Genomic DNA, 27,701 nt, shown 5'->3' with positions numbered 1-27,701 from the left:
TACTTTTTCTTATATTGCTAAGTTGTTTTCCTATTATCACGCTGGGGGCTAAATATAAAAGCTTAATTTAAAACAATCTAGATCAGATTAATACCAGCTTAATTATAGCATTATACCATATCATTGTATTATACAATATGTAATATGTTGTACAGCATTGTATATTATATAGCTTTATTTTTTCAATTTTGCACCACTGTCATACAAATTATACCTATACACATATAAGCTCATCAACAGTTTTAAAATTATTGCTTTAAGCAATTTTCTTTTAAAACTGATAGAAAAGAAAGGGTTACACACAAAAATAATTTATATTATGTTACATATTTACCTATGTTACCTTCACTGGTGCTGTTTGTTTGAAAAGATGTGAATTACTGTTTGGGGTCCTTTCATTTCACAATAAATGCCTCCTTTCAGTATTTATTAAAGCAAAGCTCTGCTAGTAAAGAATTTTCTTAGTTTTTGTTTACATAGAAATATGTTAATATCTCGTTCCTCTTTGAAGGTTAGTTTTGCTGGATATAAAATTTGGGGTTGATATTTACTTTCAGCACTTTGGATATGTTATCCCATTGCCTTTTGAACTCCATGGTTTCTGACTGAAAATCAGCTGTTAATGTTATTGAGATTATCTTGCACGTGATGAGTTGATTTTCTCTTACATTTTTTGTGATTATTTGTTTGTGTTTGACAGTTTACTACAAAGGTGTCTAGAAATAGATTTCTTTGAACATTTAAAACTGATATATACCTTGAGCATATAAAATTGTAGAAATTGAAAAATTGCAAAAGCAAAACTCTTTAAAAAAAAAAAATGTGTTTAGCCAGTGAAACTGCCTGAAACTCTATTCAAGCTGTGCCGTACCTGGGCCTTATTTCCTCTTATTTGATTCTGTCATCTCTTTTATTTCCCCCTTTGAAGCCACATTCTTCATCAACAATTTAATTTGAACTTCATACTATATTTTTCTAAGAAATAATAAGGACATTAATTTAACTATTTAACATTGTTAATCCACTTCATTCTTTTCTGAAAACAACTAGGAGTATACCTAAATATTCTGAGAAGAATTATCCGTCAAGTTATAGATTATTTCCCTGACAAAAATTTTAAATAGCATTAGCAAGGGCTCTTGTACCATTCTCATTCATTAAGACAAAGATTCATAATCTGATCTGAGCATTATGGTCCCCAGCGCAGATGATGAGACTAAAGGAAAATGCTTACTTCTTCACACTGTTCCAAATCACTTGCAAAGTGCAGTTAAATTCCTTTCTATTTCTTTGAAAATAAGTCATTGAAGAAACTTATTTTGCTGTAATTTGGTTGATAACATATAGTGATTTTTTAAAAGTTTAAGGTAGCGGTAGCTTCACCAGAAAACTGTTTTTGCATTATATTTAATTGTTGGTCTTTCATGATAATACTAACAGAGATAGAAATGTAAAGAGTTTACACAAAATTCGAAATACTTATTTTTGGATAAATCAAGATTACTGAGTTAACAGATGTTAACTGGACATGTCAATGTAAACACTTTTTATATTAAAAAAGAGCTATAAAGGATAAAAAGAAAATTACCCATAAAGTGCTTATTGTTAAATAGCAAGAGGTTTACAACCACACATTTGGTATGATTCCAATTTTGGAAAAAGAAAAATAACTAATTTTATGAACACATATAGATGTGTATGTGTGTATATATAGGTGTACATGTATTTATATGTATGTGTGTGTATTTTAACCATATATATACTGGTGTAATACACACACTATACACAAATGTAACAGCAAACTGATTTCTTCTAGAAAGTAGGATAGTAGGATTGGGGATTAGAGCTTCAGGGATAATTTTGTAGTTTATTTTACATATAAATGCATGGCTTTAATTTATTTTAAAAAAATACTTTATGTTTGTCATTAGGGAGAAAAAGTACATGCAATAAACTTGTGTTTTTCATTAACACATAATACCAAAATCCACTTGTGTTATTTAGTTGAAAATCTGGTTAGTCAGTGAGTTTCCAGGGGGAATCATCATTATTAAAATGGAATATTAAATTTTATGTGTACACTCATATACTATAGGGGGCAATGTAAATATATACAGATTTCTGGGAAAGCAAACTGACATTATGTAATCGGCACTTAAAATTGTTTAGCTTTTCACTTATTTTTGAGGAGAATAAATAGTAACCCAGAAGATACAACCAGTTGGCAGGGATGCTAGGTTTCAAATTAAGGGTGAACTAGATATAAAATTAAATATTCAATGCAGTGTTATTTATTATAGTCAAACACTGTGAACAACCTAAATTTGCTGCAGTAGGGAGATGTTCAAATAAACTAGTTAAGTTCCCACAATATATTTTAAGACAGTATTTATTGACATGAGAATATAATCATGGCATAAGAATTTTGTATTTTAACAGACTTGCAAATAGTATTCACAAAATGTTATCTTCTTTATAAATAGATACTCACATGTAGAAAAATATGGGAAGAAACAAAATACATTCTTATTAGCTTTTATCCCTGCATGGTAATGAGATTATATGTTTTTAAATTTCTTTTGAAATAGCTATATAGTCTCTAATTACAGAAAATGAGATATGCTTCCTTCATAATTGGAAATAAAAATATTGGAAATAAAAATAATGCTTTTTAAGAGGAAAAATTATATTTCCTATAGGATTTATTTTTGATTCATAAAGATTAATGGGAATTTATTGGCTTTGAATTTTTCTGCTTTTTATGAAGTTCTTCAAGAGAAAATAGTGTTTATCAAGAAGATAAAGCTGTGACTGATAATATTTATGTAGAAAAATAATTTTTCTTTACTATTTAGCAGAGAAGAGCTTTTCTGATCATCCACAGGAGAGAAGGACAGTAAATCTCAAGTATTTTACAACTATCAGGTCAATGCAGCACATTTTTCTATCAAAGAATGCAGCAAACTGTGAGAATGTATAATCCCTGCAAATGCTTCTATAGAAAAATGCCAATAGCCTCTACCCATAAAATGAGAAAGAAAAATGCATTGTCATGAATGATGAGAAGAGGGAAGCACTATGTCAATAGAATGACATTTTTAGAATTTCAACTGCATAGAAAGAGATGTCAGAATAGACTTGAGGGGGTGGAATTCATAAGAATTTATATTCTTGGATGTCGTTTGTATGTTATTACTTTCATTATAATATCTTGATTTGTTTACACTTATTCATACAATCAGAAAAGTTTTAATAATACTAATTAACAATTGCCTGTGTCAGGCACTGTTCTAACTTTGGGGATACAAATTTAGTAAAGCACATGTTGGCTCCAGATAAATGTACAGTTAAGAGGTTATTTCAACAGTGTCCAAAAAGAATTTGAAGCAATTATAGAAAAAACCCAAGCAATTCTAATATCTGTTAGTGCCTTTGTTACCAGGAAACAATCAGATTTGAAACATCGTAAATTAACCTGTTATCCTGAATCACTCTGTTCTTTTTCCTTGGGTCTCTAACATCTTGACATAAGAGGAATAGTTGGCACAAAACAATAAGCAAGATAAACTTAATTTGGTGGCTGGTGTATGAAGCAGGTCATTCCCACTTCTTCATGCATCTGATTATTAGCACATCCACCACCTCAATCACAAAAGCTAGAAAGAAGAGTAGGTGGGCTTAATGGGAGCCTTGTTGAATCAGCAGTATCCCCTTCTGAGACTTGCCTCAAGGGAGCATAGTGGAATCTCTTATTTAATATTAGTTATTGTTATTGCACCATTTATTGTCCATTTTTACCAATCTATAGAGAAATTACTATGAATTATCAATAAATGTATGAAAAGTCCCTCTAGCTCATAAATATAAAAATATAGCAAAATAAGATTATCATATTAGTAATCATTAAAACATTGCAATCTCCAGTGTAGGTGAAGTGGGAGAATTTACTCTCACATACTGTTTGTGGGTTTACAGATTGGCACAACTATTTTGTGGAGCAATGTAACATTGACATCAACATGTTAAGGTGGAAATTCTACTCATTCCGCCATTATCATAGCTCCATGAAAGACTTTATTTCCATGTGCTCTTGTCTCTGATGGTTTTATCATTGCTGCCTGCCTTACTCTCTTCTTCCAGTGGCCCAAAGTATCGACAGATTCCATACCCATCATTATGGGAGAAAGCAAATCCAATTCCTTTTCCTGTGGTGGTTTCTTTTCTCATACTTGGATATTCTAGGTTCTGAGTCTTTTAGCAGTACCTATGGGGTTCCTTATTATTACTTCTCTTATACGCCAAATTGATTCGCTTTGTTTCTGTTTCCTAGACATATAATACAATGCGTTATTTTCTGCTACTCTTTACAGTGGTTTCGTAAGTTTGCTGGGAGAGAGTCTTTTTTCTCCTCTGCAGCCCCTGACCATTTCAGTGCTACAGAAATGAAAGGGAGCTGTCATATCCATAGATACTCACATGTTTATTTTTATTTTTTGTAATTCCAACTTTTATTTTAGATTCAGAGTACATGTGCAGGTTCGTTACATGGTTATATTGCATGATGCTGAAGTTCATGGTACAAATAGTCTCCTCACCCAGGTAGTGAGCATGGTACTCAAAAGGTAGTTTTTCAACCATTGTCTCACCGCTCTCTCCCTCTCTAGTCGTCCCCAGTGTTTACTGTTCCCATCTTTATGGCCATGTGTGCCCAATGTTTAGCTGCTGCTAATGATGGCAGAAGTGAAATTAGTACATTTTTCTGAATATGTTTCAATAACTAATCTTGTGAGCTATGAGAATGCTAGGCCTTGGAGCACAGGGCAAAAATTACTCTAGTGGAAGAGCAGGTATTACTTTGACAATGTCTGAGTTGTTTCAAAGATGAAAGTATTACTCATAATTGTGGCAATGTTTGTTTTCAAATTTGACATCCTAATAAAAGAGACCCAGAAAAGATAAATTATCAAATACCATGGGCCGTATTTTAGCTTATCTTATTTCAATGACAGAATTTGTTTCTAGTTAAAATAAAGACAATTATCTGCTACCAAGGAATTGAGCAGTCCCACTATTCTCTGGCGGTTCACACAAAAGACAGGACCTGAGTAGAGAAAAATATATTTCTTAAAAGGGAAAAATGGGAGCTGAAGCCTTTATCACATGGCATATGGTTATGGGACTAGGGATGTTTAGGCTCCTGTATCCACACAAATATTCATGTAATAACTTAAGGCAGATATCTGAAGTACTGTTATGGGGAAGAGAAAACACACACACACACGCACACACATGTGTGTGTATATATAGTAAGTATATGTATACGTTTACATATATATGCTTGTTTTTTCTATATATAATATATTGTATAATATACATATACACAAATATTTATATAATAACTTAAAGCAGATATCTGAAGTACTATTATGTGGAAGACAAAACACAAGCATATGTGTGTATGTGTGCGTGTATGTGTGTGTATATATGTATGTATATGTATGTGTGTGTATATATATATACACACACATACATATACATACATAGCCATATATGTATATATGGAAGAACATTAAGGAAAAGAGCTAATGCATGCTGGGCTGAATACCTAGGTGATGGGTTGATAGATCCAGCAAACCACCGTGGTACAACTTTACCTGTGTAACAAACCTGCACATGTACCCCAGAACTTGAAAAAAAGGCAACAAAATTTAACAAAAGAAAAAAAAACTCTCTGGAAAAAAACGGCATAGCCATACATAAACCTAGAAAATATAATGTATATCATCAATGCAACAAGAAAGCACATCCAGGAGTCATCTTCTCCATTTGATACTAATTTGCTCACTGGCTGCAAGGGAGGCTGGAAGAGGAGATTTAGATGAAGGGAACTGGCATTGTCATGATGGTTTGGACCAATCAACAATTCATCCAAAGTTGGCAATTTCCTGCTTTAAAGAAAAAAATAAAGGCTGTGCTCTGAGATGAAAAAAGAAAGGCAACAGCTTAGGGGTCACCACAATTAAGGCTGCTCCACATTTTGTTGGTCTGATTTTCTTCCTGTCTCCTGATGTCTTGTGAGATCCCCAACAGAAAAATGTTGTCTTGGTAAAATTTTGGTCACCTGAGCTTAATGTCAAATTCGTAATTGATTGTTAAATGAATAAGATGTATTGATGTCAGGATCCTTTCCAAAAACTCTTGAATCACTTCCAGGAAAAGCTTGCAAGCTGCCTGTCTAGAAGGCTTTCCCACATACCATACCCTAAGTCTTTCTCCATGTTGTTCCCTCTGCTTGTAACATGCTTCCTCATCAAGGTCTCATTACCCACCAGACTATCTTGTCAGGTGCCGTTTAGACCCTCCACACCCTGGCCGGTACCACTTCCTTGTTAAGCTGCTCTGGCCAGCCTAGGCAGAAGCTGCACCTGTTCCTTCTTTAGTATGTTTTGCTATGTTACAGGCTTATCCTTTGAGGGACACTAAGCAGTTTGAAGGAAGGGTTAGATTCATGCCTAACATTTAGCATAGTTCCTGCCACAAAGTACTTGTTCAATAATGGTATTTTAAAACCATTTGCTAAGCTTTTTGTGTGGTGCCAGCTTGAAAACTCTGAAGAATACATATATGCACTAGGGAAGAAAAGTTCAAGAGGGTTGTGCTTCTCTCAATAGGAAATAAGAATAACAGGAGTCATTGCTTTTTAAAAATTCACGTTTTTGTGATGACTAGTATAGATATTTCCCCCAAGGTTAGCCCTGGTCTTCATCAACCATTTTTTTTTTTTTCCCTAGAAACGATGTTCAAATTTGTGTTGCTAAACTTGTCACTTTTAGTTTGAGTCAAGTTTCATGAAAAGCTTAATTGTCTTTATTTCAGCTTTTTCATGCTTATTTAAACTTATGAAGAGAACTTATATTTTCTCATATTACCAAAGTCTAAATAATTTTTCTAAAGTGGAATGCCTAGGGGCTACTTGTTACAGCAATTATCAATTATATTTGGCCTAATTTAATTGTTTGCAAAATTAGCTTTTTAAAACCATTTAATTCTCTTTCCAGTCTCACTTCTCAAGAAGGTAATTAATGAACTAACTATAATTAAATATGAATGATAAAGCACAAGAAACTTTTATATGAAATTATCATTGAACTTTTGTTATACTGTCTACCAACTGGTGCACAGGTACTCCAGGGCACTGAATGCATTAGAGACTTTAGGGCCTCCGTTTTTACCCCCCCCCCCCCCACCCCGTTATATCATTGTTTTGTGGCCACACACCTGACTTACTACTGTAATCAAAAGTCCTATCTGAATTAATCTATCAGTTATTATTATAATAATTACTTTGATAGTTTATGAGCTATCAAAAACATATTTTAAACTACTTTAGGAGCTGCAGAAAATATATATTAACTTTGATCTGTCCAATTTCTACGAAGTAAATCTCCTGTGACCCTAAAACTTCACCTCAGTGAAAAGAACATGTCCTGAGATTTTCAGTATCCATTTCATACTCTAGGTAGCAACTGAACCTGCAACTCATACCTCTTATGTCATAAAGGAATATAATTATTTTAAGAAAAACAAAAAGAAGCTTCTCTCCAAAATAATATCGGGCAACCCATTTAAAAGTATCTCTGGATCTTTCTTCTTTAGGATTACAGACATATAAAACAATATTTCCCGTGAAGGTAGCATTCAAAAATGCAATTTATTATTGTTCTCTTTTTATTGAAAATAATAACTACTACTTTAGAAGAATTGATGAAAAAAGAACACCACAAATAAAGACCAAATCAATAATTTCTAATTCTATTACCGCTAACTTTTGTTAGTCTTAAAATGTAAAATATTTATATATGCATATTTAATATTTGAATATTTAGTAAGTACATATATAAATATAAATATCACATTGTTCATGTTTTACATTTCTCATGGTGTTGTTTCCACATACCTTTTAATGGCCATGGAATATTTATTTCATCATCTGGACAGGCCATAAGCAATTAATCTCTTATTGGACATGAAGGTTTTCAACTTTTTACTATTTTGAAAACATTTCATTAAATATATACTTTTGTCTATATCTCTGATTACTTCCTAAATGTCAAATTTTAGAACTAATATTACTAGATGCATTAGTTTTCTGTCATTTTATAAAACATATTCACCAATTTAGCAGCTTAAAACAAGATCCCTTTATTAAAAGCTCCCAATTCTGAATGGCTGAAGTCTGAGCATGGTGTGAATTCTCTGTTTGGGTTTTCAAAAGACTGAAATGAAGGTGTCAGCTGGCTGTGTCCTCATATGAAACCTGAAGTTGTCTTCCAGGCTCACATACTTGAATCTTATTTCAGTTTATTTCAACTGTAGGATTGAGGTCCCTGTTTCCTTGATGGTGTCAGCTGGTGGCTACTTTCCACATTCCTTGTTGCATGACTCTCTCAGTTTTCAAAACTGAGCAATGGAGAATCTTCCTGCATGAGTTTTCCCAGGCTGCTGTAACATACCATGGACTAGGTGGCTTAATTGACCAAAAAATTATTTTTTCACTATTCTCGAGACTAGAAGTCCATGATCAAGGTGCTGTCCGGGTAGGTTTCTGGTGAGGCCTTTCTTCCTGACTTGTAGACAGACAACTTCTTGCTGTGTACTCTCATGATCTTTCCTCTATGTGCTCACAAAGAGAGGAGTACTTCTTCTGCTTCTTATAAAGACACCAGACCCCACCTTTATGACCCCATTTAGTCTTTATTATTTCATTATAGAACCTATCTCTAAATACAGTCACATGGGGGTTAGAGTCCCAACATATAAACTTCAGGGGTACACGATTTAGTCCATACCACTTTCTCATATCAAATTCTCCTCATGCTTCAAATTTCTCTCACCAGGAAAAGTCCAGTCTTTTTAAGGGCTCAACTAATTTGGTCAAACCCACTGAGGATAATCTCCCTATCTTAATGTTAACTGATTGAAACCTTCACAGCAGAATTATCTAGACTAGTATTTGACTTAATAACTGGAAGAAGATTTGTTTCATGATGGGATGAGAATCTTGGGGGCCATCTTGGAAGTTGGCCCACCACACTGAGTCAAAGGATAAGGTACGTATGGCGCTGGTATGACATTTTAAAGCCAAAAGTAACACTGGACATTCAATGTTACCTCTGCCACTAACTGTGCAAGTCATGTCACTTCTCAGGACTTTAATTTTCCTATCTGGAAAATGAGTCTAACAACCCTGTTTCTGACCTGATATATTACCTTTTTAGGAAGAATCACCTTTAGTGCTGCTTGACAGTTTTTCTTTGTTTAACCCTTTGTCTATACCATCCTTTATTGCTATGCATTGACAGCAGTAGCAATTTCCTCAAAATTTAAAAAAGAATAACTGCATGAAAGTGAAAACCAATGGAGCTTAATTCTGCCCTTCTAAGAATTCTGCTCATGGATGTGAGAATTCCCAGGGTACTTTTAGATGGCTTCCTGACTTGTAATGTGCCCCTGTAGCTTCTTTAGATGGTAGGAGCTTACATCCATGAGGCTATATATCAACACTAGATGACAGGCCTTTTGGTGAGATTTGAGTATTTTCCAGTGTTAGCCTTGTCATTTAATAGGCTCCTTCGAAAGTGCAGAGCACAGCATGGTAGTACAGATCCCCGTGCTGTGAATGTCTGATCTCTTGCCTTCACACTGAATGACTACTACATACCTCTTGGGAAATCCCAATGCTTAGTTTCTCATTCTAATTTCTCAGTGCCACCTCTGCTTTTCTGTTAATGGCTGCCACCCCCTGCAGTGCTCACCACTATATTGCCAACAGCCTCTCTTGAATTGACAAAATACTGACAGTTATTCTGACTGGTCAAAGCAAGAGAAAAGATAATCTGCTTCTATCTTCATTTTTTATCAGCTTGTAGTGATTCCCCATAAAATAAAACTTCAGCTTTTCAAACAAATTAGGCTTGCATTATGCATGATGAATTACATTAACTAGTTATATATTTCTGCAAGTTCTGTTAGAAGTACAGGACTTTTACAAAGTATTTCAATGGGCCATGGGATATAGGAATGGGCACTTATGGAAGATAGTTATTTTTGGTATCAATGCAGAGAAAAAATATTCATGCTGCTTAACTGGCTCTATTCCTTGAGATGAGTAATTGACACATCATAATTATAGTTTACAATAATAATTTCCATCTTATTATTTGCATTATAGTAATAGTTTCATTCATGCAGTGCAGCAGGCAACAATAAAAATGATTTATGCTAACTTCTAATGTGTAGTTACTAGGTATTAGGTAATGGACTAAGCATTCACATGTGTTATCTCATTCACTCCTCATAAAAGTACAATTAAGTAGGTATTCGTTACCCTATTTTACAGATGAGGAGACTGAGCAGACAGAGCCTAAGTAACCAGGTCCAGCTCACAGAAACAATAAGTGACTAAGACAGTATATGAACCCATTCTTTCTGAAACCAGAGACAGTGCTCTGTTGGAAGATGTGAAGTATTCTAATTTTAATAGATTTTATTATGTTTGCTTTGAAAAATAATGTGGTAGGTTAGATAGAGCAAAGGTTTTGAATCTACACAGAAGGAAATTCAAATTTCATTTCAGTCACTTACTAGTTCTGTCTTCTTTCCAAAGTATTTACTCTTTACTTCTCAGATTCCTTATCTCTCAATGAGAAAATAAAGCATTCCACAGCAGGTGTATTCTTTTCATTCCACATGGCATATGTAATCATGAAGAGTATCTATCTGGATCTCTGTGTTGAGATGGATATTCTTGCCATTTCAGTGGGAAACTCTTGTGACAGATTAGTAATGTTCACAATGGATACTGGATTGGAGGCTACATATTTGCTAACCCTAGGCTAGTGTATAGTAGAACCTGAGATATAAAAAATATAGGCCTTTTCTCCTATCATCAGGTTTTTAAATTCCATGAGTATATTTAGAATGCAATTAGAGATTTAAGCTTGTCAATTTGTCAAGCATTGAATTAGCTGCTATGTGAACTTTAACATAAAATATAATCACTGGGTCCTATGAGTTTATGTTTAAGTCTGATTTCAGGATAGAAGAAGAGAGAAGAAAGGAAAGTAACAGTTAACTTTGGTTGGGGAATCATATCACAAAAAATGCAAAAATTCCTAATCTGTTATTTTGTTTCAAAGTAAACGTTTAGACCACAAGTCTGGAACTTTCATGGAAATTAATAGACAAAATTTGACGTAATCAGCAGCAAATCTGACAGGTAAGATCTGATTTGCTTTAGCCCCAAATTATTAGCACATGGAAACTTTACTATTCCTCCTTCCATTTGATTTGTCCTATCCCAAACTTTTGGCCCAGTATGCTTGTTCTAGAAAGAACATCAGACAAAACAAAAACAAAACCGAAATACAGATTTGTAGGGGATTTAATTTGTCTCCAGGTTCAGATTGGGTCTGAAATATGCCTCACTGTCTGCAGCTCTCTATGACTGGGCATCTTCTTTGTGCTCTGGTCAGCCTGTGTGCAGCTACAAATGTCCTGAGAAAACAGCTGAAAATAATGAACATGCGAGGAGCTATATTTCCAAGCCCTCTCCAGAGGCATCTTCACATCTTTGAGATCTCTACCCAGTGCACCCAAGAACAACCCTGGTGTGGCGAAGCAGTTCAGCTGCCTTTCCTCAGATGTCACTTTTTCAGATGATATTACACTTTATGTTCATAGGGTAAATTGAGCAGGTCACATTCTAGACCTCAAACACATTAGAAGAGCAGAGTAGTATCTTTTCTTCTGATTAGTGTTTTCTCTTTAACAGCTGTTTGGGTTACTTGATAGCTTTGAACATGAATAGTGGGCAGAACCTGGCCAGAGGTAGATAGGAAGATGAGTTATCATTTACCAGCTCTGGGAGGGTCAGAAAATTATCCACTATTAAAACTATTAGTTTTAGCTCCTCACTAGGAGCTTGATGAAATAAGTTGGCTATGAAGACAGGGAATGTATGCACTTAGGTGTACATGTTTGAGTGTTTCATACATTCTGTACCTAGCACATTCCACTTTGTGTTTGGTTATCTTTCTTCTCTAAAGCTTAACATATTTTATTATAGTTAAATGTTCAATCGGAGAATAATGATTATGACCTTGACTTTAAGCTACACTAAATATGAAAATGGAGATGCTGGATGACTTACAGCATTTCAAATGTTGGAAATGATTACATTCATGTTTCAAAAGAATATGTTCTATTAATGCATTCATTTTTTCAGAAGAATGCTGAGTATCTTTTAAAGATTCTGTATTTTCATTATCATGCCTAAATAATGCCGCATGTTCCTTCAAAGTCTTGAAGAATAAGGTTGTTGACAGAATTCAGTTTTAGGTGATTATAAGATGGACGTGTCAGCTTCTTTGCTGATTATTCTCAGCTTCTTGGGCCTGCTCACATTTCCTGGCTCATGGCCCCCTTCAAAGTCCACAAGAGCAGGTAGAGTCCTTGTCTCACTTTGAATCTCTCTGACTTTCCCTTCTACCACGTATTTTCTAAGCCTTCCCCTTCTTCTGCATTTCACTGTCTCTTCAGCCTTCCTTTTGCTTTTGAGAGCATCATCAGAAAATTCATGTTAACTTTCCTATTTAAAGGTCAGTTGATTCATAATCTTAACCTCATCTGCAAAGTTCCTTCAGAGCATTGCCTAGCATAGTCTTTGATTAAATAACCAGGGGACGAGAATCTTGTAGGAGCATCAAAATTATGCCTCCCATACTGCCTATATTCTCCAGGAAAATTTTGAAGTTTTGTTTTGAGACAATTGTTTGACCCATATCATACCAAAATAGATGTAAGTGATTTGTAATATTTTTCATTATTGCTTGTCAATGATCAGCAAGCATTTTAGAGGCACTCTTTCGTTTACATAAAACAAGTGTGCTAATAAATGGAATTGTCAAAATAACCTCTTTCTAGTTTATCTAGTTCTCAATAATAGTAATGAATGACAGTCAGTTTTCAAAGAATTAAAATATAATGAATGAGTAATAAGAATAAAATTTCCTGTAAAGTGATGTCAGACTCAACCTGGGTCTTATTATTTTGTTCCTAAAGGTGATAACGAGGAATTTTCTCTGAATTGGAATGAAGAATGTTTAGAGAATGAAAGAGATGCATTTTCATATACTCACTGTATAAGATATTTGGCAAATTCGCACAGATAGTCCTGATTTTACATATTTTATGTGACAGCTACTTCCTGAAGGGGCCAGAAGTTAGAAGAGTCATTTTCTAAATCCTGCTGAAAATGTTCTCAAAGTGTTCAAAATATAGTATATTTTGTCTTATGAGTGGTCAAGATTATATCCTTGGTGACTCACATCCTGATTTGTCTTTTCTCTTAACTTATTTTTGAGAGTAGGTAGAGATATTGGCAGTGGTGATGGTGATAATTAAGGCAGTGACACTGAAGGAAGAACAAGGAGGGATACCCAAGATGTGTGTGTATGTGTGTGTGTGTGTGTACGTGCACACACGTGTGTGTGTGTAATGGAATATTAGAAATAGAAATTGGGAAATATTTTGGATAAACCACACAATTATAAAACAAAAATTGTTAATTAGAGTTGTATAGTTACTTACTGATAACGTTTCAAATAAATGAGTGCTTGAGTTTTCTACATTTACATGTTAATTTACATACAAAATAATCTTACATATTTTGTGAGTTATAAAACCACAATACCAGCTCTTGTGGCAAGAAAACAAAAGACATGGTTAGTTACCATTCAAATATATTGTTAGCTCTGTAAATATTTTTTTCTTTAAAGTTTGATAATAAAATGTATAATGAGAATAAGTTTAATGTGTCTATAAAATGTATTACACTTATCTAAAATTTATAATATTTGCATAGGTATTGAGAAAAGATCTTTCAAATCTACCAGTCTGTAGAAATAATTTAAATAATTGAAACTTAGGTTGTAACTTTCCTTAATTACACAGAAAAAAACCTTTGTGTGTGTATGCATATGCGTTTGTGTGTAGGTGTGTGTCAGAGTGAATCTGATATTTGAAATCAACACTTACATATATTCAACATTTAAAATAAGTTATTGAGTGTCTAAAATGTACTTAGCACATAGGTAGATGATATAATTTTGAAACGGGAAGACATAATTCCTGACCCTTGAGAATTAAAATTTAATTGGGTAAAAACATTGTTTAAAATCAAAGAACCGAGATAAGGACCTGCATGTAAAAACTTATTAAATGGGTATCAGACTTACTAGTCTAAATTTTAGAAACAAAGTAAAAAATGATGTAATATAACTTTAAAATATTTCCTCCTTCATTTTTATTATGTTGCCTTTAGTTTTTTCTTAAATATAAGAAAATATTTGAAAATTATTTGCAGGCACTTGTTTGTAGAGAGAAAATACACACACAGTAAATCAGTTTGACTTTACAGATGACTTTCAATTATTTTAACCAAGGCAATTATTTAATTGAGTTTTGAGCAAACATGAAATTATCATGAAACCCAACAATGGCCATTATGCATTACTGAAAGTTTCATTTGGCATTTGTATATAATAAAGGGAATACAGAAGCCACTGACTCATTACATTTATTTTAAATGTCTTTCCAATTCTGTGTTTTATATGCTTATCCAGTTTCTGTTATGAATGGAACTTCTAATGGAAATAATGTGAATTATTAGTACAGAGGCTGAGATTGAATTAGCATCACAGAATCTTCCACTGATGAGATTTTTAAGGAAATAAGAATATGTGATGCAAGCAGCTTAAATAATATCACTGGCAGCTTCCACACTGAAATTTCCAAGATGGGTTCAATTTATTTTTACAAACCTTAACGTCATCAAGATAAAACAGCCAATGCTTGGAGATGATTGAAGGGCAGTTGAAAGATCAGAGTAAATATATAAGGATAGCTGTTTGTCTTTTCATGAAGTATGGCCTATATTATTTCCCAAAGAATCGCAAGTTACAGAATTGTTAATTCAAAGTAGCAAAAACCAGTAGTTCTACTGAAAATTTTTATCCCCTCCTTTGGATTAACAGTAAGTCTACATTTCCCAGTCTACCTTGCTGTTAGATGAGGCCATATATGTGACTTCTTACTAATGAATCTTTGTGCTAGTAATTTGAAACTTTCCCTGTTTGGACCATAAAGTACTGTGACACAATCTCCTTCATACTTTGTGCCACATAGTTACAGATAGATATGAGGCCAAGGAGATGGTACAACCAGATATGGAAGGAACCTAGATCCCAGGATTACTTCAGGGAGGAAGTCCATTCTACTGAATAAGACACATACAAGATTGTGACATGAGCAAATGTGCAATAACTTTTATTTTGCTAAACCACTCAAATTTTAGAAGCTATTTATCATCAACACAATGTTATCAAACAGGTTGATCTGCTCTCAATCCAGAAAAAAAAATCAATTTTTGAAGATTAATATTTACTATTATTTTCATTACTTTCTGAGACTAGGAACACACAATAACACAAGATCAATAATTTCAAAAATATCTGTAAGTAGAGAGAAACTATTTTTATATCTTTAAACTTAGTTTTGTCTCTTGTAATGTTCACACTGTTACAAAGTAAAGAATGAATACAAGTTGCTCTGCTGAATTCAAAGTGATGCTTTTCTTCCTTATGTTTTCTGCCCTTGTTTCCAAGCAGAATGATATTTAACATTTTTCTCCCCAGTTAAGATATTTTGAGCAGATCCTCTGTTAAATGCGAGCAGCACAGAGTAATCAAGGCAGCATGGCCATACCCTCATGAGATTTTCAGCCCTAGAGAAGATAGATGTTAAAACAAGTAAGTACTAGTTGCTCTATATGGCTAGTGTGAAAAGAATGGATAGATTTCTAAAATGCACCTGCTTTCATCCCCACAGTAAAATCATAGATTACACAGACTAGAAAGTAATGAGTATTACCTAATCAACTACTCCAATTCATATGTGAAAGAACTGAGGTATAATGAAGGTATTGGTTACCTATATTCACTCATATTGTCAGTCTTTCATTGAAAAATATATATAAGCATTAAAATCACACTGCCAACTTACATTAATTATAAAACTTTGATACCACTGAACTGAAGCATTGTTTTTTACAAACTCTGTTTATAAACATCAAAAATTGCTCGGTTCCTTAGTGATACCAAAATTATATTAATGACTTGATTAACACATGTTTTGAATTATCAAGTGTCTAGGATTTGACTCTGAACTATTTAGAATTGATTGAATATTCAGGAAATTTTATAGTCATTTGTTAATCACCAAAATTTTAGAGTCAGGCCATTATAGACCCAAGTTCTAAAGCTCTGGCACTAATTGATCTTGTTATTTTGGTCAGTGTGTCTATCATATGTATGACTCATTTTCATTTGTTATTAATTCATAGGTATGGAAATTATATCCAGTAAGAATGATATAGATTAAAATAAGAGAAAACTTTAAAATTCAACTCAAAGAAGAGCAAGCTTATTTAGCTCTCAGAACAGGAAGGTGAGAGGCGACAGACTGCTGGTATCCGATCAGCTGTATGCTGACATCATGGTCAATATTACCATGACTACCTTCCCACCTCCATGCTTTTTACCTTATTGTCTGTAAATGGCTGTGTTATCTCTTGATATTATTTCTGCCTTCTACCTCATTTATCTTTTCTTTTAAGAGGGGATGTTCTGTTTGTGGAATTCCACATACCATAGTTTGACCAGAAGTTTTTCACCTGCTTCACTATAGCTGTAGGAACAATGTGAAGTTTAAACACAGTCACCTCAAATGAAATCTCAGTTCTGTTAGCCATAAAAAAACAAACAAACAGAAATGAACATTAGAAGGACAAATAACAATGTCTGTCAGATCAAGTGAGTTGCCTTATGGGCCAATATGAGAATTAAATTAAATTAAATGACTGAAGCAATGCCCTTACCAGAGTGCCCTGAACAGAGTAAGCCCTCAGTCCAGTGAGCTATTATTATCCATTCATTACCATTCAATATGCCAAAATGAAAAATTAGCATAAATATTCATATAGATAAATGTTTCTGGATATATCCTGGAGCGCGTGGTAGGAATATAATTCTACCTCCTCCTGAAATATGACCAATGAAATATAAGCAGAAATGACATGTATTACTTCTATGTGGAAGCTTTAAAAGTCAACATACAACACACCACGTTCTCATTTCCTTCTTGGCAGAGTGGCAGCATTTCAGATGTGGATGGTATGTGAGGCTGTGTTACGAAGAGAAGGTAATATGAAGCTGAAACCTCAGCTGCCCAGCCAAGACAGATCTGGAGCATGAGAGGGAAATAAAACTTGTAGCTTTAAGCCATACCCAGCCTATTCTGATTCACACATATATTTCATTAAATTCCTTTGCTAAAGAGGACTTGCTCTTACTGTGGCCCTTCATAAGTGAGTTTATAGTCAGAGGTTAATGATCTGCCTAAAGTCACACAACTAGCAAACAGTAGAATCCAGATACGCACCGTGTTTTAATGTTTACAGGTAATTCTAGGGAATACTTCTGTTTGGCTTCAGGACACTAAGTGAAATGGAAAAGATAGCTTGTGAATTTTCATTGTTTCTGTTTTTCAAGACTCTCATCAGTCCTAAACTCAATGTTCCCCTTGCAGATAATTTTATGATAAGAAGGATCTTTAATATCCGGCAGATAAAAATAATGGGAAGTAAGACAGGTTGGGATTTATGGTATTTTAGCTCTTTAACCTATCTCTGTATTTTCTTACCTATGCATTAGGATCCATACTTCTTAATGTGCTTTTCACAAAACACTTTGAGAATATCGTATCAATGATTTATAATACATAAATGATTCTTTTACATTTATACATTTTATTCTAAGTTATGCCCAAGCATTAACCATCAGGTCAAAACAAATTATTATAAGTACAATAAATTATATTTTAAATCATAGTTATTTTCCATTAGCATAAAGGAAAATAAAATAGGAAGATCAGCATTTACTTTATAATGGGCAGAATATATTTGACCTTTTTAGGAAGAGCAGGGAAATTTTCAGGTACTGAATGCTATTACTGCCTTGTGAGTTTAATTTTGTCCACTCATCTGAGGCCTGAAAGTTGTATCAATATGCCATGCTCAGGAAACTATGAAGCTAGCTATTGCTAGATCTCAGATTTTGTGTAGAGCAGTTGTTAGTTATGAAATGTGAGAGAAAGACTGACAACAATCTGAATGTTATATGACAATGGGTTGAATTTTTTCTATAGGTATTAGAGATGCCTAAATATGTTATTTCCATGGGGTTCCCCTAAACATATTTGTGTTTCAGAAACTTTACTCATGCATCAGTATACAAGTTGCATGTTGAGAGGGTAAAAATTAGAATCTGCAGGTCCATCTGAAGTCTATTCCAGAATTTTAGATGAGATATACTAAGGAGAGAAGCAGTGGATATGAAGAGGAGGCATAGATTGGAGACATATGTAGGAGATGTAACTGAAATATCTGGGTTATTTTTCATTGGGAATGGAGGGGACAGTGGTGGGGTGACAGAGTGAATGCAGTGCCATCTACCCCCACAGGAAGTACGAAGGAGCCCTGTGTTTAGGTGAAAGAAGAATGGCATGTTTGTCACATATCGCACTTGACATTGCTATTGGAAATATACAACAGAAAGTTTATGTTCTGGGTAAGTAAGTCTGGACCAGAAATCTGCTTAGGAGATTAATTTTTTAAATGTGTCATTTGATTCCTTGATTTTATGTGTGGTCACCAGCGGAATGTATAGAAAGAGAAGAGAAAATATGGAGAAAACATGTCTCAAGTAACAGAGAGAAAGAGGAGAGACAATGTGGAAGACTCAGACAAGCTTTGGAAATGCCTTCCAGTAACAGAGATCCACAGTGTAAATGCCTCCCAGGGAGACCTGTGTGATGAAAGCTGAAATGGGATCTGTATAAGTGGCAAAGGGAAATCACAAGTGTTGATGGGAAGAATAGTGTCAGTGCAATGACTGGGCCAGACACCTGGCAGTGTTGGTTGGAGGAGAGAGAAATGAGAGAATAGATAGTTCTTTCAAGAGAATAGTTTTGAGGGAAAGAACAAAGCAAGTTAATGTTATGTAGTTAGAAAGCTATGCAGCTTCAAAAAGCTTTATTATTATTATTATTATTTTAAATAAGAAAGACTTAAGCTTGGATATATATGAAGGAAAGAAACTGGGAGATAAATGGTCTGAACCACGTTAGTATCATAGACACAGCAAGGGCGTGAGGACTTAGAAGGAGATGGGAGCTAAAGCCTGGGTGAAAGGATGTTAAAAAAAAAAAAAAAAAAGGGCAGGAAGAGGAGAAGGTAGAATGAGTATTGAAATAGGTAAGTGTGCTAGCGGGACATTTAAGATAGAAACTATTATTACTTTAATTGATTCTACAGATAGAAGCAAAAAAGAAAAACAGTAGTACAAAAACACCAATTCAAAAATGGATTATAAACCTAAATTTAAATATTAAAACTTTAAAAATTCTAGAAGAAAATGTAAGAGAAGAATTTTGACCTTCGGTTAGGCAAAGATTTTTCCAAATGCAATACCAAATGATCCATAAAATAATAAATTGATAAATTGGCTTAATTAAAATGAAAAATGTCTATTCTATAAAAGTCTCTAGTGAGAGAATAAAAAGACAGACTGAGTGTATTTTCAAGTCATTTATTTGATTAAGGACTTGTGTTCAGAAAATACTTAAAGACTCCAAAACTCAGTAATAAGAAAACAACTCAAAAAAGAATGCAAAAAAGATGCACTTTGGTATATAAGCAACGGAAAGATGACCATCAACACCACTGTCATAATACAATGCAAATTTAAAAAGCACAATTGGATACTGTTATATACCTTTCAGGACATTTATATTAAAAAAGATGGACCATACTAATTTTAGGCAAAGATATGGAGCAACTGGAATTCTCAAAGACTGCTGGTGGGAATGTAAAATAGTACAATTTTGGAAAATAGTTCAGCAGTTTCTTAAAGAGCTGAACATACTTCTCTCATATGACCCAGCCATTCCAACCTTGGATATTTACCCAAGATCAAAGAAAGCACATATCCATGAAAGACTTGTAAATAAATGTCCATAGAAGCTTGATTTGTAATAGTTCAACCAGAAAACAACCTAAACGTTCACTAACAAATAAATGGAAGAACAAACGGTGGTATATCCGTTCAACAAAGTATTACTCAGTAATAAAAAGGAATGAATTATTGATACAGTCCAACATGGATGGATCTCAAATAACTTATACTGAATGAAATAAGCCGGACCAAAAGATTACATTTATATAAAATTCCAGAAAATGCAATCTAATCTGTAGTGACAGAAGACTAGTCAGTGACTGCATGGTATGATAGTTTGCTAGGGCTGTTCTAAGAAAGTACCACAGACTGATGGTTTAAACAATAGATATTTTCTCTCAGTTTCAGAGGCAGAAGTCTGAAATCAGGTGTTGGCGGGTTAATTTCATTCTGAGATTTCTTTCATTGGCTTGCAGATGGCTGCCTTCTCTGTTTGTACCTCATGCGGTCTTCTCTGTGTGTAAATATACCCTGGTATCTCTTTGTGTGTCTTAATTTTCTTTTCTCAGGAACAACAGTGAGATCAGATGAAGGCTCATCCTAACAGCCTCTTTGTAGTTTAATCACCTCTTTGAAGGCCTATCTCCAAACCAGTCATGTTTTGAGGTGCTAGGGATTAGGACTTCAATACATAAAATGGGAAGGAAGTGGATGGGCAGTGCACAATTCAGCCCATACCACCTAGTGATGGCAGGTAGGAAGAGGGATTACATAGGGACAGAAGAAAATTTGGGGGACTGATGGAGATGTTGATTGTCTTGGTTGTAGATGATAAGTTCCTAGGGGCATAGATATGCCAAAAATATTCAAATTGTACATATTAAATGCATGCAGTTTTTTAATGTGTAAATTATATCTCAATAAAGCTGTCAAAACATGTTAGAAGAGCTGTGGATTGAGTTCTTAGGAAATCCCTGCAACAGGACAACTATAAATCTTATCAATACCATTTTAGAATAGCAGGATATAGTTCAAGCCACACTCCAGATAACAGCTGTTTTTCAGTAACTTTTGTGGACAAATGTTGCTAGAAAGTATAAATATATTTAGTAGAAAATATAAAAATCCTCTTCTGTAATTAGAAATCTCATAATCTGATTGTGAAGACATTGCATGATGTATGTGAAAGAGAAATGAGCTGTTTTGTTATAATTGGTTCAAAATACTTATTTTTTGTCCAATCAGTAAAACCAATCCCTAGAGCAATTTTCAGAAGAGACAAATTCCTAGGACAGGGCTCTGGCACCCACGGCTCCTGAGGTATAAGGACCAAACATGCAGGAAACCTCATTTAAATTTGAATTAAATTCCCAAAACATTCGACTTCCTGAAGCAACTCATCCAGTCCAATCTGGGGACATGTCACATTTTCACTGCAATGGAAGACAAAAGGCAAGAATCAGTGAAAATAGACTTACCAAAATGTTCCAAATGAGGCTGAAATATTACTAAATGGTACTATAGTAAATTTTCTGAATGTCATTACTATGAGTTGACATGGTCCCAACTCAACAGATCACACAATTAAAAAGTATTGCTTAGTAATCTGTTGGGCGATTGTGGGGTCAACAGCAAAACAGACTATTACTGAGAAAACTGATATTTTTTTCTTGACAATTTTGGTACAAAAATAAATGAAAGATAAGGGAGGGGCAGGAAGCACCCAATGCTAGATAATACATTTGTTTATCAGATTATTTAAGAAAGGGCACAGGGTTTGTTTTCCATTCTTTTCTCCATGTTAGTTTAGTCTACCATTCTTCTCCATGTTAGTTAGTAGATGCTGTGTGTAGCTGACACTAGATGGTATTGTGCTCCTTCAATTCAGCTTGCTTCCTGAGTAAGAAGCAATCTCTGTGTGTAATTGTGCCACACATGTATTCAACATGAGATCAGCACCTCCTAGAAAAAAATAGTACTTTGTTTATTAAATATGATTTAAGAAAATGTAAGAGTAGCCTCTTTTCTAGTTTTAAACATAAATGAATATTTTTGTGATGCTCCTGGCATGTGGCCTCAAATATTAATATTTGTATTTTCTAATGAAATGCTATTCAGAACATAAGAAAGAACAAATTTAATAGAGAAAATTAGAAAAAGAATTGTGCTCTTGATACTATATTTAAAATGCTGCAGCAGCAGGTTAGTCTTTTTTTGAAAAGCTATATACCATGGAAAGACCAATTGCCTATTTATAGTTTTTTTCTTTTTAAACTTCAATGGCCTTTTCAAATCACAATTTTATTTTGCATAACGAATATCTAGCATTTAAGTGTAATGCTAAAATTTGAATACAAGACTGGCTGAATAGTTTTATTACTGACAAGAATATTATTAATGATAAATTTTGCAACCATTTTATACCAGGAAATTAGTAGCACCAAGAAGATTAATCTCTAGCTTGGATATTTGGTACACATGTTCCCTTGATCTGAAAAACTTGTCTCTTTCATTTCCACCTCAGAAAACGCCCATATTTCAAGGTACAGCTTATTGTGACTTTCTCAATAAACCCATCCAGACCTTCTGGTTTAAGTGAATCTCATGTGCTCCCATTGTGCAAAATACATTTCTCACAGCACTTAGGGTAGCTTGCTGTGTGATAATTACATTCATAAACATGCATCTCCTCTATAAACATACAAATAGTTTAGAATTAGGGGGGATTGCTCATTTTGACTCATGTTCCTAATGTGGGGTAAAGAGTAATTTACTAATAAATATTTGTAAATTGCCTTTTTAAATTAAAAAGATACACAGAAATCTTGAATCAACCTCATATTTACTATATATGATTAAATAACTTGACAGTATAAAAATTACTCTTTATTCTATATTCACAGGAAAGCATTTCTTCATGATGGGGGATCTGAGGTTTATTTCCACACCCTTCAATATATTCAAATTGTAACCTCTCAGAGGTCAGGATTATCTTGACTCTGTTTGAAAATCCTATATATTTTCATATTAAAATGTTTTATTTCATTTTGAACAGGTCTCTTTCAAAAGCAATTTTAAATGCCCATTTTCCAAGCGTTGCTAAGACAACTTATAGGAGATACAGTTAGGGAGCTAATTAAGCTTCGGGTATAAATTAGTTCAGGCAGCTAAAGTCTGAAAGGAAAAGGGAGAGCAGGTCTACCTTTTCTAAAAGTACACAGTGGATACAATTGCCCTTTTTGATAAAATGTTTCAGGGGAATCAGTTTCAAGAGGATGAGACCAATTCCATAGCCAGCTGCTATGATAACCAAACTATTGAAATGTTAGGACAACTAGATGTTTTGAGTTAAGATTCCAGGAATACCTAATATTAATGTAAATTAAACACAAGTCACCAAAGTTTGCTGTAAAGTACCAGAGAGTAAATATTTTTGGATTTGTAGGCCATATGGTTTTGGTTACACTACTCAAATATGTCACTATTGCAAAATAGCCATAGATGATAAATAATTTAATAAGGTGTCCAGATCTCGCCCTTGGGCCATAGTTCGGTGACCTTGTTTAATAAAGTACAAATGAAGGAAAAATTGGAAATACTAGGAATACCAAAAGTCATTACAGTGACTATAGAGAACCACATTGTGAGAGTAAGAGCAGAGGTAGCCAAAAACTTGACTCTAAGTCAAGAAGTACTAAAGTGTCACAAATTGTGGGTAAGCAGCAAAGACAAGTAATGAAGGAGTACAAAGTCCAATTCTTGAGTAATTAGTTGAACCTAATCTAGGTATAGTTGTAGAATAATATGGAAGAAAATTTTGTATCTTAGATTGCGAAGGATTGGACACTTGTGATCTCTTGTAGATGTGACAGCTGTAAAAAGGACTCAGTGTATTGACCTGTGGACTGGGGAGGAACTGAGAACAGTTGCTTAAAGGTTAAAATAATTGTAGTGGCTTTTTGTTCCTTTTTTATGACTTTCCTTAATGACATGGAAAGCTGAAAAGAATACAATAAAAAATAAAATAATCTTAGTCCCTCTGAGATGGTAATTTTGTTTTTAATCATGTAAGTGGTTATTTTATTCTTGGAGGATAAAGGTTTGAGTATAGAGCTGATAAGATAAAGTAAATATTAATTTTATATAAGTTCAGCATAATCTGTGTATTTTTAATTAAATGTTTATTTTTGAGAAAATTCAGCATTTTAGTCTTGAAAGTTTAATTTGAAATGTGTAATTGATATTAAACTTACGGGCCAGGCATGGTAGTTCACGCCTGTAATCTCAGCACTTTGGGAGACCGAGGTTGGTGGATCACTGGAGGTCAGGAGTTTGAGACCAGCCTGGCCAACATGGTGAAACCCTGTCTCTACTAAAAATTCAAAAATTAGCCAGGGATGGTGGTGCATGCCTATAATCCCAGCTACTTGTGAGGCTGAGGCAGGAGAATTGCTTGAACCCAGGAGGCAGAGATTGCAGTAAGCCAAGATTGTGCCACTGCACTCCAACCTGGGTGACAGAGCGAGACTCTGTCTTTAAAAAACTATGATTTTAAATTAGACAATATAAGGAAAGCCTGACTAAATGTATTAATTGTTTACATTTTCAAAATAAGTTGATTTACCATAAGTTTAATTTATTAGATTTGTATGATTTGATTAAGGGTTAATAAATATTTTGCTTCTTTGGGTTATATTCTGTCAAGCTTTCAAACTGCTTAAAAATAAAATCAAATATTTTAAATATAAAGTCGAAGTTTAAAATATTTAAGAAACAATCCAATTTTGTGAATGGAGTTAGACATTTAAGGAAATTTAGTCTTTTTAGTTTGAGACAATCCGAATATTTTCTACAGAATAAGTAAAATCTTATTTTTAGATAGAAATAGGTAAATTTTAAATAATATAATAAGATTTGTAGATTGAAATCTTAAGAAAAATAGGGTTTAGACAGTTCATAACAAAAAAAAATTACTACTAATTTTAAACCAGAGGAAGTCTGCAGAGCTGCCATCTTTCCTAAAAACTTACATTGGCATCTAAGCACAGTAGAAAATTGGAATCCATGTATAGAATACATGTGGTGATGATGATGAAACTGATGAGCACTGATGAGCACTAACACTATTGAATCCTTACTTAATGCTAAGCATATAAGAAATAGGACCTCATTTAATTTTCCCAAAATTATTATGAGATAGGTATTGCCATTATCTTTTCTATTTAGACAAGAAACAGGCTCAGGGTGTCTAAGTATTTTGGCGAAAGTCACACAACTAGAAGGCGGAAACATTAGAGGGAATAAAGTGAAACCTTACAGAAAGAGCAAATGCCTACAACCTTTCACATTCTTTCTATAAAACTGTCTAGAAAATATTTAAGAAGTGGAATGTGGACTGTGCTTTCAAAAATGAAAGTAAAAGAAACTTTCTTTCCAAACATTCTAAAAGGGAATGGGATTTATAAACCTGAGTTTCACAAGCACTTAAAAAATTCTTTTGGTAATTGTTGGTTGTCAGAAGGAAAGTATCAGTTTAGATGCAGAAAAACACCTCTAATTTCCTGTAGAATATTCATATTTTTCTGATAATACTTTATAAATAGATTTGAAGTGAATTTTCTTACATACACACATAATTCCACATACACTTAGAAGGCATATATGTATGTATATGTGTATGTATACGGTGTTATGCATGGTGTGTATTGTATGGTATATATGGGTATACAAACACAATACTGGGAAAACAGTGCAAAATATCTCACAATGGTTTTGCAGAACTGGTTAAAGGTCTATATTTAGTAGCTATGCAGTAACACTATTTATGTTGGCTTAACGCCACTGATGATGTCTTGTTATTCCTTTTGGCATTAATAAAACTCATGTTGGGATATACAAATTAACTGTAGGCAGTTTACCCCAAATACTTTCTGATAAGAAACTAATAATCCAGAATGAGTGAACAATTTGTACTGAATATAAATAAGTACCCTACTTCCTCAGAAACTCAATACTCATGAGAATTATATATGCAAAATTATTTTTAAAGGGAGATTCAAATAAGGCATCATATTGACAAATCATGGCAATCCCTTTCTCTCCTCATCTCACCTTCAATACTACATACATAAACACAAACATGCAACTCACAATCCATATGCATATAAATATAAAAATTATAGCTAAATATGTGAGTATGTCCTAGTATATTTGTCTTCAACACAGATTTGTAAACCAAATACAAAGGAAATGACACTGTATAGTTTCAGGAATAAAGATGATATATAGCAATTGTTTAGCTCCTCTGAGCTAGAGTAAGAATTTTCAAGTCCTCAGTCAGCAAGTGTTTATTGAGTGTTCAGAGTTCCCTTACAAATGTGTGAAATAGAATAGTTCAATAATGTCACCTACCCCAATCCTATCACAATATCATGAGAAAAAGTTTTAAAAAGTACATGCCTATGTTACATGGATTTTTACTGGGAGTTACTTTTTCTTTCCAAAGACAAGTTATAATTAAAACCTCTCGAAAGTGAGCACACATTATTCATAGTAAGAATAATTCCTGTTAAATAATCTAAAATTTTTGACTATTTTTCTTCAAATAAAGTGAGAATATGTGGAATTAATAGCAAATATTAAAAAACAATCTAGAAAGCATAAATAAACTCTCCATGTGTGCAAATCTATCAAGAGTATTATAAGGTGTGAATAGTTTAGCAATAAGGTTTTTATGCTGGCTTTTTGTCATAGAGTACTGCTACATATTATTGTAAGTAAACATGACCATAATGAAATAGATAGCATTTCCCCAAAACTGGTTTTTAAATAAAGGTTTTGTGTCTCACAATATATTTTTAAGATGAAGATAAAAAATTGTAAATATCTCTATAGCATAGCATAGAGCATTTATACTAAGAGAAAAAATTAAAATGGCAATTTTATATATACTGTGTGTATGCTCAAATTTGTTGATGAGGAAACTGGCTAACAAAAGGTTAAATATATATCAGTAAATAAATACAGAATATAGCAGAAAGCTGTAAGCTGAATGTAGGTCTTCAAATTTGAACCCATTGCCCTCTCTACTACCTACCAAAAGATATGTTTGCTATAAATAACCACTTAATAGTCTGAAATTAATGTACATTTACAGCTCATTACATATATCAATTTAAGCATGAACAAGTCATACTAAAGAATTGAACAGGCCTTAGGTCTGTGACTTTCAGGTGTCAATCTTGCCCAATATCTTCATTTTAAATATGTAAAAACCTATAATAGGCAAGATATTTATTTTCAAGCATAGCCATGATCAATTATCTATTGATAGAAAATTTGTAATGAACATTGATTTATAGGTACATTAAAACAACATAATTACCATATAAGCATTTTTTTTTTTTTTTTTTTTTTTTTTGTGGGGGCGGGAGCTGGGAATGTGGCACAGGTAACTAAAATGACCCTATGGCATTTACAATTTCTGCTATACCTCCTCATACAACCTCTAGCCATAAATACTTCTATGTCAAATCCCTCAAAGCCTACCCATTGCATTATGACTCATTA

The 27,701-nt window shown here is 33.6% G+C and overlaps 1 long non-coding RNA gene across 1 annotated transcript; it reads left to right on the top strand.

Moving 5' to 3' along the window:
* Positions 1–14,485: 14,485 nt before the first annotated feature.
* LOC116270031 lies at positions 14,486–21,188 on the top strand. The gene is made up of 3 exons (XR_004177906.1): positions 14,486–15,869; positions 16,463–16,566; positions 17,267–21,188. It is a non-coding gene; the product is annotated as an uncharacterized LOC116270031 (long non-coding RNA).
* Positions 21,189–27,701: the final 6,513 nt, after the last annotated feature.

This window comes from Papio anubis, chromosome 13, assembly GCF_008728515.1.
Source record: "Papio anubis isolate 15944 chromosome 13, Panubis1.0, whole genome shotgun sequence".
In the NCBI taxonomy this organism is placed as follows: domain Eukaryota; kingdom Metazoa; phylum Chordata; class Mammalia; order Primates; family Cercopithecidae; genus Papio; species Papio anubis.
The sequence above is the reverse complement of the archived record's forward strand: the minus strand, read 5'-3'. Positions and strand labels throughout refer to the sequence as shown.